Source organism: Thunnus maccoyii, chromosome 11 (assembly GCF_910596095.1).
Source record: "Thunnus maccoyii chromosome 11, fThuMac1.1, whole genome shotgun sequence".
NCBI lineage: Eukaryota > Metazoa > Chordata > Actinopteri > Scombriformes > Scombridae > Thunnus > Thunnus maccoyii.
This window is the reverse complement of record NC_056543.1, coordinates 11,979,748-11,997,685: the sequence shown is the minus strand read 5'-3', so window position 1 is coordinate 11,997,685 and position 17,938 is coordinate 11,979,748. Positions and strand designations below refer to the sequence as shown.

The 17,938-nt window shown below is 38.9% G+C and overlaps 1 long non-coding RNA gene across 4 annotated transcripts; it reads left to right on the top strand.

Annotated features, from left to right (window-relative positions):
• The first annotated feature begins 271 nt into the window (after positions 1-271).
• On the top strand, positions 272-16,218 carry LOC121907496. Of its 4 annotated transcripts, XR_006098892.1 has the most exons (5): positions 272-777; positions 2,772-3,110; positions 3,500-3,535; positions 6,933-7,109; positions 8,504-10,359. It is a non-coding gene; the product is annotated as an uncharacterized LOC121907496 (long non-coding RNA). The 4 variants fall into 4 exon arrangements; XR_006098890.1 differs by lacking the exons at positions 3,500-3,535; positions 8,504-10,359 and adding an exon at positions 15,772-16,218; XR_006098891.1 differs by lacking the exon at positions 3,500-3,535 and having other exon boundaries at positions 272-641.
• Positions 16,219-17,938: the final 1,720 nt, after the last annotated feature.

Sequence of the window (17,938 nt, the reverse complement as noted above, 5' to 3'; positions counted from 1 at the left end):
ACCTGGGAAGTCTTGTATATGCTTGACGTTCAAGTGGTTAAGTCGTAAGAACACTGCTGCTAGGCAACAGGTGTCTAGATGCCACCAACGCTAACAATTCAGCTAGATACCGACTGGGTAACGTAATGCAGGAAATACAAAGGCATAATGACAGAGGAAAAAGATGAGGCCATTGGAAATATCAACAATTTCTTCAGACATATCATAAAATTACTGAGAAAAACTCTATACAACTAAAATTACAATACATTAACTTACCATCCACTGAAAAAATGAACTTTCATGGCCTCCACCATTTCTGAAAATGTCAATAACATGTCACAACTCATGAACTTGGAGCTTTGAGAAAATTTCCACATCCGAAGTTGTGAATTACCACAAGATGGGGGTGTTCATATGGATTCTTCTTGTGAACATGATAAACACGATGTAAACATGATGAAGGCAGCATTCAATACATATGCAGTTAGACGATGAAACGCTGGCAGACTAGACACATCACAGAGACTGGGTACATGGCTAAATGCACTGTCTGGGATGGATATTAAAGAGAACCAATGCATGTGATGAAGAAAGAAAGGGGTGTAGTCATGTCAGGAGGGCTTTTGGCTGTGTGACGGTGGAGGGTGGTGCCAGGCCAGGTGAGGTAACCAGCTCCTGAAGAAAGGTAAAAAGCATGGGGCAGGTTTAGGTTGGATTGTTGTCACATCAGAGGTTTGCAGACACTTCTGTCTTTGTGCTGAATTCTGTGGAGTGGAGCAGAGACAGCTGTAGAGGGTAGGCCTGAAGAGACTGCACCTAGTGTCAATTGGATATGGTAGCATAAATTAACCTAGCATATAAACTGCTTTACTCTTTTAAAAATGAAATCAGGACTGTCAACTCTCACGCGCTGACTGTGAGATTCATGCATTTGACACTTTTCACACGCTCTCACGCCACACATCCATTTTCTCACACAGTAAAAAACAAATTCATAACTGATAATGAAAAGTTGGTAGCCCTGTGAAATACATATTCATGAAATTACCATCTGCTTATTTAGTAGGTATAATTAAACAAGACTAGAGTCCACAACTATGTTAGAAGCTGTGCGGCTGAGGACTTACGCACAGCAGCGTTTTAAGCTAAATGCTAACATCAGCATGCTAACATGTTCACAGTGACAATGTTCACATGCTGACGTTCAGCAGGAAAAAAATGTTTACCGTGTTCTCCATCTTAGTTTTGTGTGTTAGTGTGTGCTAACTATTTCCTAGTCAGCACTAAAGACAAAGTCATTAGTTTTTCAGTTATTTGGTCATTCACTAAAGTATTGGGAAAAACTTACAATTACAGTCAGACGATGGCACTAGATGAAAAATTAAGGGATTGACAAAGTTTTCACGATTCATCTTGAGTGTTACATGAATGTCTGTACCAATTTTATCCAATAGGCTAGTAGTTGAGATATTTCAGTCTGGACTAAAATGACGGACTTGTTGCCAAACAGACAGACATTGACAGAGCTACGTTGCTAGCATAACTAAATATTGTTGTCCTTTTTAAAGTTGCAACATTTGTGTGATTATTTCCAGATATTGTGTTTTTGGGTTTTTAGCATTCCTGGAAAAACATAGAAAACCTATGTTCAAACAGTTTATTCGGATTTTTTAGAAGTTGTCTGTTCATTAAAACACAACAGCAATCACTACCTTATCAACTTGATGCAAAAATCCAAGAGAGGTGAGAAAACTGTAAGAGGTACTACACGCACTTTGACTGTAATAGAAGTTGAAAGTTGAGATTGAATAAAGATTAAATTAGTTCTTTGACCCTACCTGAAAGTGCATGTTTGCAATTGATTTTGCTCCAGGAACACCTTTCTTCCATCCTATTTGTTGACTTTTATTTAGTTAGTTGCCAGCCAGAAGAGACAGGCTCATTTGAGCCACAATGGAATAGCTAGGCAAAGCACTTAAAAGCCTTGGGAAATAAGGTCTGGGTCGCTGGGATCTGGGTTTTCAGGAGCATGGCCAGGAAGGTCAATAAGGGAGTAGAGCTTAGAGCTGTGGCCAATGAGGAAGGCATTGGGAGTGGATGGTAGACAAGGGCAGAAGGTGTTAATAGAATCAGAGTTTCCTGTGGATGAGCTCTCAGAACAGACTTGGCTGGAGGGTTGACAGGTAATCACTGAATGTCATAGGAGAGCAGAAACCTAAGCTGCAACTTTTGGACTGCACTCTTGTCTTTGATATCACTGTCAGAATGTGACACAGGCAATGACAAATCATCACTGTAAGCCTTTCAGTTTTATGTAAAATTCACAAACAACAGCCAGCCCTGTGGTAATACGATGCATAAGTGACGTTGCTCTTCCCCTCTATAAATGCAGCAAGTCTACATTTGGGAAACATATTATATGCACAGAAACTTTCTCTAACATCTTTCTGCTAAGATGAACAGTAGAATGAATACGACAGAACACATGAACAGACTATAAATCAGAGCAAAGTCATACCTTTGGACCAGCATGTAGTGATTGCGTACTGAAAATAAATGAAATGACGCTGTTTTCTGTTCATGCATCTTTATGACGCCTCTTTGAATTGACACAATGACATTTTGCTCTTGCTTTTCCACACATCTACGATGCAAGATAGCTATCAACAATGCATCATGAGAGAAATATCAATGTCATTGTATAAAGTGTCACATTTTACCATGCTGTAGTATCAGATGTTTTTATCAGTGTTGCTTTTTTCTTCTCTCTTTTTGTCTCCCTACCTCAGACCCTGTAGCTGTGTTGACTCCAGTTCCAACCCCAGTAGGAACATCAGTGGGTGGGAACTTGACAGAGCCAGCGCCAGGGAGTTAATACCACTCAGTGCTGCTGGAGGTGTGACATAGTCCCAGCCCTCTACACATTGATTCACACAGGATTAAGCCACTGCATGATGCTTCAGGCGGAAGGCCTGGCACAGCTGATTTACCGTGCCTGTCAGACTTAACGTCTTTGGAGGCCTCCTCTGCCCTGCTCCTGCTGTCTTCTACAGAAAGACTAGTAAAAAGTGTTTCCCACCGCACCAACAAGATCACCCAAAGGGATGACTGGCAGTCATCTTGCTCAGGTACAGTGTATATTATAAATCGTGCAGTGTCAGATACAGTCTATCTAGGTGTGCTTGCATTTGGGGAGTTGATTAAGAGGACATTTAACCATTCATTTCTTCTTATTCTAAAGTTGCAGTCATATGGCTTTGTTGTATCTTTCTCCAACCCTATTGGTAGATAGTATTGAATGATTCTGTAAAGTTCTGGATGAAGTTCCGTGCCAACGTTTTTAAAATTCTCGCTTTCTACAAAATCTGTGCATGGCAACTGTTAGGTTTAGGGAATGTGTGGCTATGCAAAAGAGATTATGGTAAAATTGGGATTAGGGTTAGGCAACTAAAACACTTGGTTATGGTTGGGGAAAGATTGGGGTTACAATTAATATAAAGGTGAATGTAAATTACAGGTCTATGACAGGATGCAACTCCGGTCTGCATGAAAGGTGAGCTCGATACATACCCATCCACCACTCCAACCTCCATACCCTCTCATTCCACTTTGCACAGTACATATAGGGTACAATACTTCATGCATTGCCACGAAATGTTGGCTGAAAAGTATATTTCTTCTCAATCCTTTTCCAATCAGCAGTACCCATTTGTGGCACAGTCATGATGAAATAACAGATACATAGTATGTTACGGAGCTGTCATCATCTGAGTAGATTTTTTTTCTGTGTCAAAAGAATTCAAGAACAAAATAGAGATGGGCAGCAATATTCTCAAATATCAGTCTATACAGTGGCAGATGAGAGCAGCTGCACCCACAAGCCTGTGATCAAAGGAATTTAAAATAAAAAACTATACTGAGTTGCATTTCTGATTCTTTGATTGCTGCCATGGTGATTCCTGCCAATGAAAACATCTGCAAAAATCTGCTTGTTTGGATGAGGATGGATTTCTGTTTTTATATTGCCAAACCCAATCAAAAACAATTACATGCACCACAACATGGAGAAAACACTTGCAGCTGTATTAACCTGAATATATTGGATGCAGTACACAAAGAAGAGCATAGGGATATGGGCAGGGATTTAAGAATGTGAAGAGAGAATGAGCTGGTTGGCTACATAATTGTGTGTAAATCCAGGGAAGAGGATGGCATCTCTGGTAAACGGGCTGGGATCAAATGCCTTTGTTTCCACTCCAGACAGAACTGTCTCTTTGGCTTATTTAAAAAGGCTGGAGCATCACATGGTGATTGTTCAGAGCCTTGGCATACTGAATTAGCTTTTACCATTCATTTGGAAAGATCTAATCAAACATTAATTATTGTGACCACCTGTGAAAGAGAAGGCGGTGGAGTGTTGCTCATCTGTTCCCTTATGATAGCTGCAGGGTCCTTAGTCTCTGAATCCAGCGAGTGAGCCCCAAACAAGGACCACAAGAGACAGAGAAGCAGATTGCATTCCATCAGATCTAATAGGATGCACAGCAGCATCTGAGCCACGCTACTGTTTGCCAGGTTTTCTGTGGCCACTGAAAGCCTGGCATGATTCCTTTGACCCAGATATTTAGCAGCTTAAGAGCTTTTCTTTTTTAAGATTTTCAGGATAGCTTGTATTCCTCCTCTACTGACAGACATAGACAGGAGCAGCCCAAGCCTGAGCTGTATGAGCTCCATTGCCACTAACTCTTCAAACTGATAGGCTTGAAGAAAATCAGCCTATTCAATCATCCCATTTTTGCAAACCATATCTAACACTATGGTAATCTCAAATGTCTGTCTTTCTGTACTTTGAAAAACAATACTGAGATGCCTTGGGGTCATGCTTGTTTTCATTGCTTGTTTATGTTCAAGACCATGTTTTCCAATCAGGTGTGAGATGTTCTGTCAGCCGATGGAGAGCGCTGCTTGTCCTATGAATAGTCAAATTAGACTAGCTAGAGGGAGGATGTAATCTGGGTGCAGTCAGGTATGGCTTCCAGAGCAGAGAAGCCCGAGAGGTTGGCCAGTAATCAGCAACCAGAGGTGTCTAATTGGCATATGGCTGTGTAAGACTACTCTGCTCATTCATCCAAATAGAATACATTCTCTGGCCAACAAAAAATGTGAGACAAAGGCAGTGTTAATAAAAAAAAAAGTGCATATATTCTATTCCAAGGGGGTGAGTCCTATAGATGGAGAACAGTTAACTTTAGCTCTATTCTTTGGGTTGACAGATTTCAGATTATATGCATGTGTATGCATGAATATGCAAAACCCATGCTGCAGTTTCACACTCTGGACAGAATGGAGAGTGATACCAAGGACAGATACAAACAAGAGTTGTATATTGAAATGTCAAACCCTGAATTTGTATTTGCGCTGATTTAAAAAAGACCCTTTGACAAAAAGACCCAAACACTTTTGAATACAGAATAACACATCAAACCTTGAGCAAAATCAGATAGTCCATCAAAAACAGGGCATCTGGCGATCCCACCTCTGGGCACCAAGCCACCTCCACCCTCACAATTCTTTCTCATTAAACAAATTTTGCCTCCACCAAAACATAGCTAAAGCAGCAAAGTAAAAATCTAATTTCCCTGAATGAAATCAGGCAAAAATAATTGAGTACCCAGCGCATTTCATAGACACACCATGTGTAAATAATCTTAAATCTCAAATGCCTGCTGCCTCTCTGTAGTTAATCTACCATCAGATACTCTCTATGATATGTTGTTATCAGGACGAAATGTAGTAAACCCACTGTGTTGCAGTGATCAGTGCAGTGATAAAAGGTAATTAAACTAAAAATGTATTTTTACATGATGCCGTAAATATATTGATTCTTCTGTGAGAACGATACCATAGAAGCCATCCGTTTCATGATAATTACATTTGGATGTCGAAATCAAAAATGTCAAAATAAACTCTCACAAAGTTCATTATTTGATTTTCCTTTTGTATTCAGGTTACTTGTTTGTGTGGGCACATAAATTAGTGTACTGTATCAATGATATAGTACAACCTCTGTGTGTGCCTCAGAGTATCTTTGAGTTCTTATAAACTTTTTTACATCTTCAGTTGCTTTTTCTTTTCGTTGGAACAACTTTCACACACACACACACACACACACACACACAATTTGTGCAATTATATTTAATTTTATGCCAAATTATGTGGTACAATTACAAGTTTAGCTGTGTATCAAGTTTTAGTTTCATGAATGCAAAATGACAAAGAACTGCAGGGAGAGCTCTGTGGGATGATAAATCAATAATAACAAATCTCAAAATACCCAAGTGCTACAGTGCAACCAAATTTGTTTTTGGAAAATGAATCACCGCAGTCATGAACACCATAACGTCAGTCTCTCAAAGCATCAGGTGTTACAGATTCAGTTCTGTATTCATTAATTTTGCTGTTGGTGCAACACAATTAGAGGCCTAGTGAATCCAGGACTAATCCCTAACACTCTTAGGACATGAATCACAGTAGCAGGAGATAGGAATAAATGAGCTGCAATAAAAAGGTACTAATACCCTGTATTACTCCAAGATTAAAGTCTCCCTTTCTTTCAATACATGTTTCCACTTCTACCTTGGGAGGCAAGGATGTTCAAGCCTCTCTGACTAATTATTTTTGTTCTATATGGGGGGAAAAGCAGGCATGGTATCACACTTGTCTGCTGGATTTATGATTCATGTGTGAAACAGTGTGGTGCACTTTGGAAGGTGACACTGAATGTCATGTTTCTGGGCTGGAGGTTTCAGTGGGACACTTTCTGCAGCAGCCTGCAGTGTCTGAGACTTTAGCTTCACACAATGTATAATCTTATCCTCTGGTTCCCCCAGCCCACATCTTTGGCCATATTTATGAGTGAGTTACTCATGAATTGTATGCTCTCCCCACAGGAGTAAGAGAGGAAGCAATGGGCTGGACTATGACTCTGAAAGATGACTTTGGGGTCATTGCCTGGACACGGCGAGCTGGGAACTACCTCAGCCTCTTCTTCCTCTTGTCTCTCTTTTCCATTCCAGTCCAACCAGACATTGTGTTTCCTAAGGACCATCATTTCTCATGGAAAACAGGTAAAATGTTCAATAATTCTTCTTCATTATAAATGTGTTAATCGATGCAGCTTTATGACTATTCAAATGCTCCTCATCCAGGGCAAATCTCTTTCTCTGGAGCAAAATCATAATTATTGAATGTAGTCAATAAGGATTCCACACACTGAGATACACAATTACACCTAATTGCTCAACATTTGTCGGGGTTGCTTCAATGGTATTCTATAAAATATGTTCATTTTTCTTTCTGTTCAAGTGTGAGGATTTAACAAGATAGACCTCTGAACCAGTTAAGATTCATAAAGTTGGATATGCTGCATTTGTGAGTGTTCCACACACACTCCAGTACTCCAGACACACCAGAGTCAGACAGTCATTACTACTTCTCATTATTGGAGAAAAATACTGTACCACTACATTTATTTTCAGTGCCACCTGTTCTGTGGGAAAAGTAATCCTCTTCTTTCTGACACAAATTGTTGGGGAGCATAAACCTTGGGCTGCTATTAGACATCATCAAGCCAGTAGGCCCGTACATGTGGGTGGTTAGCATAATAATACCTTTTTTTTTGACAAACTATCCATCCTTAGCCCTGTCATGACAAACAGGCCTTGGATTGTTACCATAATGATGTGTATGCTGTGGTAACATGACACAGTTAATAAGATATTGGTGCACAGTAAATAATCATGAAGCAGTATGTTCTGCTGTGGATTTATGGCCCAGTTACGTCTAGCTGACATGGTTTCATTGAGCAGCATGCTGTGTATTGTTCTGTGAATGTTGAGTCTAAATTTATAGAGTCATAGTATAGAAGTGTTCTTTATAGTATATGTCACTAATACATATAGTATACTACATATAGTAGTTACTTTATTTAGACTTAGCATGTGCAATATTTTATACACAAACATTTACTCAGTATCACCTTGTATAGATTTTAGCTAATATTTTAGAGTGAGTCACGGCTGGAAAACCGTATTGAAAGCTGATGTTGTACGTCACTCTCTTATAAATGGAATTTGAGGTAATCTCACGATTCATCCTTCACTCGCTTCACAAATTCAATTGAAAATGCATTTGCAAAGCAGCTTGAGGAGGAAAACTCGGCCTTCCCACACAAAAGCCTCACTTGCTGTGCGATTAGCACTTTCATTTCTCACTCTGTGGTTGGGTAATGACACTGCCCAAGTGATAAAGAGATTGATTAATTTCACTTGAAAGAGCGTATGTTCAAAAGGGATGTAACCGGGACACCAAGCGTGAGGATTTGACATCCTTGCATGGCTAAGATGGCTTATGCGTTGTTACTTAACTGGAAATGAAAATCACTTTAGAAAGAAGAAAGAAAATCTCAAACTTAAGATGCCTCACCTCTGAATATATCCTCCTAATGTCTGTTTGACTCTAGGGAAAACCGAGGGACTGTACCAATCTGTATCACAATGCTTTGAAGTTAACAACATCTTCGAATCTAACAACACAAACTTCAGTTGGAAGATGAAACGTGTTGTGTTATGAGGACGTATTTGGTGAAGTTGGGTTTAAATGACTAAGCCTTCCACATCTGTCTCAAATTCAGCATCTATGAAGCAGCTCCGGGCTTTATGTCACAAGTCTGAGTATTACTTTCATGTTGGCAAATATTGATTTAACTTCCCCAGACCACAGACATGATATATTTGAATACTTAATTTGGCTGACAAGCTCCCTTTTAATTTTGGACTTGTCAATGTAGGGAAGATGTGCTCTAAATTATGCATAGCCACCCTATTGTGTGTTTGGTGTGTCTATCTAGGCCAGCAGCATTGTGGGATAAATCTTTTGTGGGAGCCAGTTCCCAGAACTGTGGCTAAGCTGGGAGTCTCTGGCTCAAACAGAGAGCTGGAGCCATTTAAGCTTGACCTTCATCAGTGTCTTGGAGAGCAGAATAAAGCACTGAAACACTGCAGCTAATGGCACAATTTAACTCTTTAATTCTCTTTATTTAACCCTTTAAAGTGACTGTTCAAAGAAAATCCCCTTTAAACTGCCACACTTGCCCTTTTAACAGGATGCTACATGTTCACCAATAACTTGCAGTGTGTTGAAAAGCAGTGCACTCAGAATAGAACATGAGATGGTAATCGGAGTTAACAATCACCATGTAAGCCTGTAAGGGGTTTTCTCTACAACAGAAGGTAGCAATCAGTTCCCTGTATGTCTCTGATATCCAATTATGTGTGATAAAATGATAGGAGTAATCACATATAATAAGGACTGGATGTTAACTGTTTCCCATTGCAAACACCCTCGCAACACATCACTGTGCGGTCACAGCAGTGATTTGCATTGCACTGTGTGTGGTTTGTTTTATTTCATTACATTAGAGTTGCTGCCCTGTTGCAGATTGCATATAACTAGTTTATGTGTTGGGGGAATTTATTTTAGAATATAATTGCACAAGTGAAATTTTGCATTTTATAGCTTTTGCCACCTGAACTCTTGAGAATGCCTCTCAAATTTTGTTCGAGTGATTATATAAAGTCCTGTTATAGCTTCAGAATGCTGATATCCTCCAAAACAGAGCTATTAAATTGGATTTATTTTGACTCCCATAAGCATCTGCATTAAAACACGACAGCGAGACACTGTGCTCATCCAGTGTCAGCTTTAGTCTGCTGAAGAAGTAAGATCTTCTCTCAAGGGTTTTCATTTTTCATCTTTGAGATTAGAATAATTTTTTTGTAGAAGGTCTTGAAAATGCTGGGATTCCTCTATCAGAAGTTATTGTTCTTTCTTACAGCCTAAACAGGCAAAGAGCTGCTTTATTCTTACGTACAAGGGAGAGCTCATCCCAGATGGGGCTGTAGTGTGCATCAAAGGTCTGCTCATTTCTAAAAAAAAAAAAAAAAACCAAAACACACCTTTATTAAAGTTTTTTATTTTGCGTTTTTGACTAGGGAATCCACATAGTTTGGAAAGTTAAATATCTGTATCTCTAGGGAGAAAAACGTGATAATACTACATCATTTTAACAATACATTAGAGTGTAGTAGTGTAGTGTAATGTACAGTATTGAGACTGATTGAGTAAAATAATGCATTTGTATTTTACTAGCGACTATGTATTTCCTCGTTTATGGTCACTTGTTTCATTCATTCATTTCTTCCTTTTTTGGCTGTAAAAATATTGTTCTATGTAGTCCTGCCAGGGTCCTCAGGAGAACTGAATTACACAGCCTGTCTACTGTTCATCTAAATTATGTGGGAACTTTCAGTTGTAACAATCAGCTTAGGGCCAATGATTTTCAAAAGATTGAGAAATCAATAAAGGTTTTTCTTAATGAGAAGGATCTCAGCTCCTGCTGGATTATTCAAAGAGCTTACAGGTCTGAAGCCCCAGGACCTATTCTTACCCGCCTTGCCTTGTCTCTGCTAGAAAAAACTACACTCATGTGCACTGATACAGTCAGGCAACATTTACATTTCATTTCAGAGTCTGAGTATATTTATTTGTAATTTTACCACAGTGTTGCACCATCAAAGCTGAAATCAAACATCACTGCTGTAGTGAGCTTCTGTTGTTTCTGTAAAAAAAAAAAGCTCAGAGGAGGCTGTGTGCAAGGATCCAGTCTACCAGGATTTCAAATTCAACCAAATGGCACTGAATACTTTACAAGAGGCTCTTTTCCTTTTGGTGAGAAAGAAAAAAAACATTTAAATGCATTCCTCAGCTAGTTAGCATCACTCGATAAGCTGTTTGAGTTGGACGATATTTATCTATATCTATATCTGCCCTGTCAGTTCTTTCTTTCATAGTCAATATTGTACCTTGTGGATGACAGCATTGTGTTATAAAGGGAGTCAAAGCATGGCCTTACTGTGGTGATGGAGGAACAATCAAGAAGTCTCCAAAACCAACAGGTTCCTCTTGGGAGTGTGATTGTGCACAGTTTCCTAAAACCTGTGTAAGTAGCTGACCAAAAGATGCATATTTTTGAAATTTGGGATGGTGACATGAGAGAAGAAATCAAAGGTGTCGTAGGAGGGTTGCACTCAATGAAAAGCTGTCACTTTATTTACAGAGGACAAAACGTTTTTAACTTTCATCAGTGTGAGACTGACATTTTTTGTTTTCTTTCTGTAAATAAAGTGACTGAGTGAGACCCTCCTCTGTCATCACTTGTCAATATAATAAGGATAAAGCGCCAATTTTTATGAGTGTGGAAACTCTACATGTTATATGAAATCAAAGGGTCACCAAGCTTTTAGTTTTCAAGATATGTTGGTTACAGGAAAACTGATGAAGACAAACACAACAAACCTCCTTTGGTGGAGGTAATACCAATGAAGCAACAGTGAAGAACACAAATAATAACAGTATTTGAGGTTAAATCATAAATTTAGGTCTCATGTGACCAATGCTATTAGTGTGAAGTCCCCTCACAGAGCTGGTCATCTGCAAATGACAAATGACATGTTCAAGAGAAACCAGATTATTGTAGGAAATCTGAGAATGTGTTTAAATGCTCTACCATAACCTGATTACTCTCATGGAACTACATTCAAAATCTGACATATTGTAACACTAATATGAGTGTTTTCTCCTGTGTGCACGAGTCTGAATGTTACAAAGAACATATTGGTCACAAATGAACACCCACTTATTTAGACCTATTCATTTCCATTTCTGTTTTGGTCTGAAAATCCTGATACAAGTGTGAGGACTGTTCTTTCTTTTCATCTCACTGCGCTACTGTCACAACAATGCTTTTTCTGTGCTGATCTTTGTCATGGAGGTGTGCTATTAAGGCCACATGAACAGTATAAAATATACAAACACATCTTTTCCTCTCTGTTTTTGCCTTACATCCACACTCAGCCGACACCCTCTCATACTAGGTTGCCAAATACCAACACTGTCACATCCCTCTGCGTCTCATGCAGATGCACAAGGCACCCTTTGGCATTTGTATAGCGATGCACCAGGCTTTCAACTAAATCCAATGTAGACCCATCCGTGGCAATATCAGATGCTCAGAGCAACTGGTGTGGTCTGGTTAGGTTTAGGGAAAGATTGTGGTTTGGGTTAAAATGGTCACTTTAAACGTTATCATAGCAACAGTAAACACCATGACAAAAAACTGTCCTGAGTCACGGTTGGAAACGTGACACTTGCGGTTGGAGGCAGGAATCGAACAGTAGTATCTTGCAGCTAAGTCCACATTTTGCCATCTAACTAATCTAACCATCTAGTCATCCACTCAACCCACCTCCATCTAAGAAGGAAAATGTCACCTTATATATATATGTATATATGTATATATATATATATATGTCATCAGTTTCATGGCGTCTAATAATGACGTGGATGGGTTTATATTGGGTTTAGCTGAAAGTCCGGCGTGTCTCATACAGACGTTAAAGGATGCCTTGTGCATTGGTATCAGATGGCGAGGGGCATCTGATAGGCAAACCTTGCCTTTAGCTAAAATCCTAAACTGGGGGTATTTGACACCCTGGGAATGAGAATGGGCTAATTCTGCAGGCATTTTGACATCACAGGAAAGATGATTTTCAATAATGATCTCCAAACTCACATTGTAATGTGAATCAGGAAAATAAAACTTCCAAAATGTACCCCTTAACAGAAATGGTAGCAGAAATGAGAAGAAGCAAACTTTTTGCTGCCTCACACCCTCTCTGTGATCATTTATTTAGAATGATCAATATAGCCAATGACATAATACAGTTGTTGCCACTTTTTGCAGCTGTTTACTTTTTGCTATCAGAAAAACTTGCAGCATATCACATTCATTTACACACCTGAGTGCAAGCTGCATTTTAAGATTTAAATGCCTTAGTCTGGACCATTTTGCTCAGGGTAATTTAGCTCTTTTTTCCACAAATAATGAAATGCTGTTTTGTGGACTGTTCAAGTTATCTCAGTGCCATCACATCCCTCTGAGAAAGTCAACTAACTGTCAAATCAATAAGGGTCTGTACCACCATTTCAGTGTAATAGAAACCTTATTTACAAAATGAACAGCTGAGCCAATGTGCATTACAATTCACCTTTAACACCATCCATGCAAGGAACTGACTATCTAGCACTGGACAAAAGTCTTTTCACTGATCAACTTAACTAATCCACTCCATGTTAGCATCATACAGCATTGCTATTGCACATATAATCTTCTGTGTCCCAGCCAACAATCCAGCGTCATGTGTATTGCAGTTACAATTACATTTTCATCATTTCGTCATTTAATCTGTACCTTTTTGAGAATAGTTTATTTTTCCTGCGCGTTTTAACATAAAAATAACAGGTCTACAGATCTACTTACCCACTCTTGGCTATATAGTTGCTTGTTTTTGTGTTGTGTGTTTGTTATTTAGTATGTTAGTTGGTTTTGTAGTTAATAGTTGGTGAGAAACATGTGTGAATCAAAGGCCCACACATGCTCCATGCAGACATGCGGATGCTTACGCTTTGAGCTACGCAAGATCGTCTTCATACATTGTTGCATTTTGGAATGTGTCACCTGAAAATGCTTAACAAGACTCAAGCACAAGCTGCATGATGAGCGTTGCAGCCAGGGTCGCTGTAACATGAAACAACAAAAGAAATATGACCCCTTTTGTTTGGGTTAATTTATGCTCAGCACAATCATTTTGACCAGTTCAAGAAGCTCTTGTTGAACTTTGTCACCTCGACATTCAGACAAGAATTCTCTATGAGCGATTCACAGGTTGCACATCGCATCATCTGTGTTTTCTTTTTTCCGTGCCATACACGTTCCTCCACAGACCCCATGTTTGTTTAGATACAACTGTGGTCATGGACACACTCATATTAGCTTTAATAAGCTTATATTGCCTCCTTCAGGACTGAGATTGATCGCCTCCAAGGCCAATTGCGTACTTGCATGGAGCATGTCTGGGCTGCAGGTTCATGTTTCTTGAGGTTTGCTTGATCATATTTTATTCTAAACCAGAAAAGGTTATTGCTATAAAATTGTGAATGTATTACAGTAAATAATTAAACATATATATTACAGTGTAACAAGTTTTTTTTTGCCGTTTCTGACCCCTACGGAGGTTAGCCATGTGGACAGATAACTCCTTTGCTATTAAGCAGACTAACCCTGCCTTTAGCTAAAATCCTAAACTATAAGGTTTGGTATGCAGAGTAACCTCAGTCTAATTTTCCATTTTACTAGAATGACTGTTGACATCCAATTAAAAGATTAAAAAGGTGTCTTTCTATCATGTTAACCAACATGGAGATGTGTTGTGTGTGGATATGTGGATATGTTGGTTGATTGTATAGACTCATTCATGTATTTTCATAGAATCACAATGGTGGCTGGTAACAGGTGATTTGTCCTGTGGGCTCTGGGGTTTTCAGCAGTTTGACAACAGCTGTATACCCCTGTCACAGTGGGATTTCTCCTGCTGCATTTGGAAAGCTTAAAACGTAAGTAAGCAATGATTCACACAGGGAAAGAAAACCGTTGCTGCACTGCACTCTATATGCTCTGAAACGTTTGGCAAATGCCACTCAGTGAGATCACAGCATAGTGTAGTGAACAGTCAAGACAAGTAGCAGCAAAATGCAGAATTTAAACAATTAATAAAGACAAATTAGCCACAATTTCAAACACTTGAAAATGTAAAGATTGACAAACTGATTCATTTTCTGAACACAAACGCATAGAAAGTGACAAAATTGTAAATGTAACTGTAATGATACAGGTTTCAATATTGTGAAAATGGGAGTGATACGATAATTATGTCCATGTCCAGATATGCCAACCACAGAAGTTGAAAGCAGAGGGAAACAGTTTGTTTTTGTTAAAAGTAAGAAAAACAATCCTTAAAACAATTACAAAGCAGTTTTTTACATGTTTTATCTGGCTACTCAGCAAGCTAGCCACTCATACATCAAATAGTCACCTAGGTTTTATTAAGAATTATGACTGTGTGCAAAACTGGCAACTAAAATATGAACACAAAACTTCTGAGGACGTCTCATAGAACACTTTCTTCCAACTGAGCTTCTATCTCCTCTCACTCAACCATTTGTTTTGACACACACTTCATTTAAGTGTTTTCTCCCTGCTTTTTGTAAACACTGTAAAGCTTTCAAGATGTTTCCCTTGTTCTATTCATATAATATCAATTATGCAGCGTGGCATTACAATTCAGCAAATTCCTGCAAATGTGCACAAATGTTGTCTCATTAAAATTTTAAATAAAGAAAGAAAGTGGTTTGTAATCTGCCTCCTCGCCTTTCTCCTTTGGGTAAGTCAGATCTAGTACAGCAAGTCAGCATGATTAGGATCAAGGTGAATATAATTCAAAGTTGACTACTGATCTGAGAGATGTTGCTCCAGTTATGTATTCTATATCTCCAGCTTTTGTAGACCCTCACACACCCACTCTACATTTTATTAAACAATGCCTTCGGCATAGTGTTGACAAAAAAAGTGAAAGACAAACGAATGTTCTGCTTTGTGTAATTTAAATTTGATCAGTGCTGAAAGCACCACATTTGTGATGGTATACTGCGTATGCCAGCTATCAAAGCGACATTGACAATATTTGACGTGCCTCCTCAAAAGCCCTTTACATTGATTATGCAATTGAGATATTATTGTAAACTCGTGTCCCTCTTTCCTCTTCTTTTTGGCAGGAAACTGATTGAGGTTGTCATACAAACCGGCGGCTGGTCTCATGAGAGCCACAAGGCAGGAGATTCCTAGCAGTCAGATCTTTAATCCCATAGAGAATATTCTCACTGAAGAGTTAGCTTTCAGTGCAGCTTTCCTCTCAGAAGTCTCTTTCAAGCAGTGCAAGGCTTTCACTTCACCCTTATTCAAAACGTTCCAATTCTGGTCGAATCTCCCACAGATGAATTTTTCCATTAGAGGCTTGAGGGAGGAATAAGGAGAGACACAGCTATGACTAGTTTGTAACTAAGGACAAAAAATATTGTAGAGAATTCCTGTTGCAGCGGGAAATATTCAGTCTGGAATGTCATTGTGTAAATGATGGGTATCAAAGATAGAAGGTCTTCTCATTACTGAATGGCTCTTTCGATTAATACTAAAATTGAAATACATAAAAGCTTTTTTGTCTGGTAAAGCCCCATGTGTGCAGAATAGTATCCTTAATAAATCAAATTATTTTAGATCTGATGGAATTTCTTTGTGGGTTTTTTTTTTTTTTTGGACGTCTTTTGATTCATCTTCATGCAGAAAAAAATACACAGACTCCTCAAATCAAATTACACTTTAGATGACTTGATGACAGTAATTTTTGCAGCTGAAACAAGAGTGTCATTGAAATAAAAGATCAACTGAGTTATTTCAAAATGATTGTAGAAATACAGTCATACCTTACAAGCAGAAAAAGTCAGAATAGTGGAATTTGATTAGTCAACAGCTTCAGCTCCGATAATGCAAATAAAATAAACCTGAAACCTAAAATAAACTCCAGTTCATAAAAAAAGACTATTTGCTGCTTTAACTAAACATGACATGCCTGTTGTAATTAACTTCTATTTGCTTTACAAAACCTGAAGGTCTCAGCCAGACTGAGTCGAGAAAAGCTGCAGAAAATACAATGGGAGCTAAAATCTAAATGCCTAAGTGTTTTGTTTTTTTTAAAAAACACTTTGCATTTGTCTTCCTCATGGAGTGGTTTCCTTGACAAGCTGCTCACCATGCTGGAGTGCGCTGTCTTTGTCAGCACAAGTGCTTATACGCCCTACTGCAGACAGAGCTGGATGTAAATAGGTTACCAACTCATAAGGTTTCTCATTTTATCATTTCACACTGTTTCTATCACTCTATCCTCCTTTGTTTGATAATTAATGACATGATATTCATCCTGAGGTGGATGTTTCACTTCACTTAAAAGATCTCTTCAGAATTATGAAAGATGGGAACTCCTCGCTGATGCACTGCTGACAGTAAGAGAGAAGGAAAATTTTAATCATGTTTTCTGTGTTTGAACAGCAGCATCTATAGAGACCTGTTAAAATAGCCCACTCTGTTTACTCTGTATTTGACCCGGTGGGGAACACACAGGAGAGACAGCGGCGAGGTGAAACCAAATGGATTTTATTCTTACCTGAGAAACACTCCCATATGAGTCATTTTCTGATTGCAAAGCACTGTCTATCAAGAGTGCTTGTTTTATTTTACCCTTTGATGAACTGCTGTGCAGAAACAAGCGAGTCAGAAAAGAGGATATACATGAGAGAAGTGGAAGAGAGAGGAGAGAGGCTGTGAGGGGGAGATTGCAGTGGAGTTATCCTGCCAGTGTTAAGCGCTTGCCAATGCAAAATTTACATTCTGAATTATCACTTGTGTCACTCATCTAACAGCAAATATATGATCGAACAAGACTAAAGGTTTACAGCCATATCAGCATCCCTCTGAGGCTGCTTGGATATGTACCAAAGTTCATGGTAATCTATTTAATAGTTGTTGAGATATCCCACTAAAACCCCAAATTGTCAACCTCATGGTTGCACTAAGGAAAGCCAGGGGATCACCAAAGTTAGTAGGATTCCTACTCTGGGGACCATGAATGTCTTTCCTTCTTCCATTTACCGACAGACCGACATCCCTGGAGCCATGCAGCAAGTGTGGCTAAAAACATGCATATACACGATCTGGATTCTGTTCTAACAAGCAGTTGTTATGAATTATTTGGATGACTTGGAGTAAAACCTGGAGCAGCTTTTGATATCAGTCCATGTTCCACATAATAGGGGATACCAAGATATGCTGTCAATATCAGTTTATTCTGTACTTCTAAATTTCCTCCAGCGATTGACCCTGAATTCGGGG